The sequence below is a fragment of the Octopus bimaculoides genome, chromosome 6 (genome assembly GCF_046866305.1).
Source record: "Octopus bimaculoides isolate indiv1 chromosome 6, ASM4686630v1, whole genome shotgun sequence".
Lineage (NCBI taxonomy): Eukaryota > Metazoa > Mollusca > Cephalopoda > Octopoda > Octopodidae > Octopus > Octopus bimaculoides.
The window spans coordinates 98,853,048-98,858,047 of NC_142933.1; the positions used below are offsets into that span (position 1 = coordinate 98,853,048).

The 5,000-nt window shown below is 32.5% G+C and overlaps 1 protein-coding gene across 1 annotated transcript in view; it reads right to left on the bottom strand.

Annotated features, from left to right (window-relative positions):
• Positions 1–5,000, bottom strand: part of LOC106869631 (uncharacterized) — a 313,681-nt gene that overhangs the window by 112,894 nt on the left and 195,787 nt on the right. The window lies entirely within an intron of this gene.

Consider the following 5,000-nt stretch of genomic DNA (forward strand, 5'->3'; position numbering starts at 1 on the left):
GTGTATGTTGTGTATGAGTGTGTGTGCGCGTGGATGTGTATATACATGAACCAGTATCCAGACAACACTTAATAGTTGTTCACTCTGACCACAAGCGCTATACAAACCAAGATGAAATAATCATTAAGAACACTTTAATTAGCTACTGTTTAAGTCATTAAGAGTTATATTTAAAGACCTATCGGTTTTCGATCAGTAAAACCAGACAAGACAAACCAAAAAGAATTTAAGATCGATAAGTGAACGGCATACGTTTAAACGATAATTCTTTCTAATTTTGGCACAAGGCCAGCAATTTTAAGGAGAGAAGAAGTTCGATTACATTGATCCCAGCACTAAACTGGTACTTTATTTTATCAACACCGAAAACATGAAAGGCAGAGTCGACCTCGGCAGCATTTGAAATCAGAACGTAGATAGACAAATGAAAATAAAGTTATAAATACCTGTTTTTCTTTTCTTATTCTTTCTCGGTATTCCGTTTAAAGTCACGACTTTATTAATTATTCCTTACATTTTGGTAATCCAGTGCAAAGTCACGTGATACCATTCCCCCCACGCCCTTTTAATATGTTCACCGCAGGGTATTCTGTTTTTCTGTGAATAAAACTATCATTGTAGTGAAACCCTGTTTTACCCCAGCATCATAGAAAACATATCTAGAGATGAATGACTCACAATTTTTTTTGTTTTTGTTATTATCTTTATCTCGACTCCACTTCGTGTGCTCGTCTCTACGAAAGCCGGCTGCTGAATATTGCACTTAAGTTATATGTATGTATATATATAAATACTGTAGAAGCTACACTTCATATTGTAACAGTCCTGTTTGACCCGAAGCGCAATTAAAATGTACACTTCTTAGGTCAATAATTCACATCTATATTTACATATGTACATATATATTCATATATATATACACATGTGGGTGTTCATAAGCATTTCAGTTCAACTTGACATTTGACAACACATCGCCCACTCACATAGTGCGTCGGTAGAAAACATTTATAGCTCTACGTACCAACCAGCCATCCCCACCCATGAATTGTTTCAGATAGTTTGTAATTACTTGTAGGTTCTTCACTTAATGAAAGTTATGTTTTAATGGATTTTTCATCCGACAAAACCACTTCTGTGACTCTAGGCAGCGTCTCCGCACTTCAGTTGGTGTTTAACCTCCTTGTGACTGCTACTATTTAAATTAGCCAGTTTGGTGATATTGGAGGATTTCTGTTCGTAAACTTTGTGTAAACATGCATACATATACACACATATATATACACATATACATATATATATCCCGACAGCAAAGCGGTGAGTTGGCTAAATCGTTAGAACGTAGGGCAAACTGCTTAGCAACATTTTGTCTTCTTTTACGTTCTGAGTTCGAATTCCACTGAAGGGTCGATGTAATCGACTTACCCCCACCTCCGACCTTACTGGCATCGTGCCAAAATTTGAAACGAAGACTCCTTCCGACAGTCAACGCTAATGATGCACACACACACACACACGAACACAGTAACTTATATATAGTAATACCTCACTTTACGAAACCCAGGATTTACGAATTTTATTTTTCAAGTACAAGATCCAAATTTTCTACTACCATATCAAATGCTTCTGCGTGTTACCGAGAAATTTATAGAGAGCGAAAAAAAAAAAAAGAACTTCTTCTAAAGCAAACAACTCTAGACTTGTTTTTTTTTTTAAAAGAAATCTAGAAGTCCGTCTCCGAGTGCTTGTGAATCGGCGATTGCATCTACAAGCAATGATGTGCGCAAATCTAGTGTGAGTGAAGTGATTCAGAAAATGAATCTACATTCTACTGTTTTCTTGCCATTTATTTTACGAGGTTTATAAATGTTATAGGTAAAATATTTTTCTGGGAACAAATTACGATTTATAACATTGCTACTATGGGAAATTATTGCTCTGCTTTACGATTTTTTGCTTTATGAACAGTATCCGGGAACAAGTCAACTCGTATATTGAGGCATTACTATATATATCTATATATATATATATATATGTATATCAATAATAGGATAAAGTCTTTTATAAGAATTTATCAAGTAGCTAGCATGAAAAAACCTCATAAGGGAAAAATCCATCATTTGTTCCCTATATATATATATATATATATATGTATATATATATACAGTATATGGATAATATAAGCATATATGTATATATATATATATATATGTATATATATATATATATATACAGTATATGGATAATATAAGCATATATGTGTATATATATATATATATATATATATATATATATATATACAGTATATGGATAATATAAGCATATATGTGTGTATATATATATATATACATACAGTATATGGATAATATAAGCATATATGTGTGTATATATATATATATATATATATATATACATACAGTATATGGATAATATAAGCATATATGTGTATATATATATATATATATATATATATATATACAGTATATGGATAATATAAGCATATATGTGTATATATATATATATATATATATATATATATACAGTATATGGATAATATAAGCATATATGTGTATATATATATATATATATATATATATATATATATATATATATATATATATATATACAGTATATGGATAATATAAGCATATATGTGTATATATATATATATATATATATATATATATATATATATATATATATATACAGTATATGGATAATATAAGCATATATGTGTATATATATATATATATATATATATATATATATATATATATATACAGGGTGGCCCAAGATTATTCACAGAAGAGTAGGTCAGACAGCAGAGAACGATGCAAACTCCGCACCGAGTATGTTGGAATTCAACCTGTTTGAACCTGACTTTCTGGTTTGTTGATACGTCTGTGGTGATAATCAGATAGGATTTTTTTTTTATCTTAATAGCCGTTTCGCAAGTGTAATTTTGTAATTCCACCGATTTTTATCTGAGTAATAATGAATAATGCACGTATTGTGTTAGATACTTATGTTAAACATACATACATACATACAAACATGTGTGTGTGTGTGTGTGTGTGTGTGTGTGTGTGTGTGTGTGTGTGTGTGTGTTCATAAATGTATGTATATTCATATGGATGCTTGTGTGTGTGTATATATATATATATCACATACATATGTGATGTATATATTACATGCATGCATATAGATGTGAAGAGGAAATGTAGAGAGAGAGAGATAGCAAGATAGAAGGGAAAGAAAGAAAGAGAGGGACTGGAGAAACATATATAAGTGGTAGATATAATGAGAATGGGTTAAGCAAAAAAAAAAAAAAACTAGTGAAAGAGAAAAGGAGGAACAGTAAGAGGAAGACGAATAAACACTACACTAGACGCTGTTAAGAGTGGTTTTCTTCTTACATGAATAACACAGAATCTACACACAGACACACGCACGTACGACCGAGTATACACACGCACATAAGTAATATTTGTCACACAAAATAACGGGAATGAACTGAGTTGAAATTGAATCAGCCTCTTCAATTTACTGACAACATAATCTTCGTTAATATAGACTTATCCTAGGCTAAGTGCAAATATCCTATATTTTAAGAGAGGGTCAAATGGGAATTTTGTCTTCACGTTCATTACTTTACTAAAGATAATTGAAAATTCGCATAAATGGTGTGATATCGCCACGTACTGGAATCGAAACCGAATTGACGTATCTAAATTTGGGGAGTGGAGTGGGAGCTTACTTCTTACTTTATAGCGCTCATATCTTACTAAAATACATTAAAAGTGCGCACAAGTGATCTGATACCGCCACGTAGCGGAATCGAAATCGAATCGAAATATCTACATTTTTGGAGCTTGCTTCTTATTTTACAGCGCTCATATCAGATTAAGACACATTAAAATGCCAAGTGTCACAGGACCCCTACGGGAAGCAATATGTCCAACGTTTATTACTATTAGGAATATCATTAGATTATTAAATAAAACGAGATGATAAGCACGATTAAATATTATTTATCTGAGACCAATGTTGATGCTATTACCATTAAGTGTCGCTGGGACTTATTTACTTTAGAGTAATGATAATTATAGAATAATCTCAAGAATTCAAAAAAATAGCGTTGGTCTCCGGTGACATGAATCAAGTCAGCATAAAGCATATTAAGTGAAGTGTTTCGGTTGATGTAGGAGACGGGATAGCTGAGTGGATCAGATAATAAAACATGTAATTTGTCATGAGTTCGAATTCTTTTTACATTTATTCCGCTTTGCTACTGGGCCAGATCTTTCTCAGACACACGCACCATTAGACCTTAAATAAGCCTTCTTAATTCTACTATCATGACTCGGAAATGTAATAATACGAATCTGCTCTTGGGTGGGCAGGATCAATTCACTTAGCTCTCTAATGACTTCAATGAGTCGATGTGTAGTTTCCATTTTTGCTTGAAATAGCAACAAACTCTATCCCCTACTAATCACGTACTACTGCTTTTAGAAAGAAAATAAAAGGAGATATAGAATCATGAAACCATGCACTACAGAAAACATAGCATGATCATTGATGGAAAGCATTTGATCATAGGCCAATATTCACATTCATATTCTCAACAAAATGGTTATTAGCAATATAATGGAAACTACATAATCAAAAGGCGCTGTTCACGTTTTAGAGACCTTTGTATATATACTATTGTGTAACCTATTGTACATAAAGTAAAAACAAGGTCAAACGATTTTTTGAATGCATCTAATGCATGTTTCGTGTAATTACGTAGTGTATATTATCTGTTTGTGTGTGCGCGCACTTGCGTGCATGCGTATCTGTTTGTCTCCCCACCGCTTGAAAACTGGTGTTTGTTTGTTTATGTCTCCGTAGCATAGCGGTTCGTCTATAGGGACGGTCTAAATAAATGAATATTCGGGTTGATTTGTTCGACTAAACCGTCCAATAGGAAACCCCTGACGGAAACTATTCTTTTACTT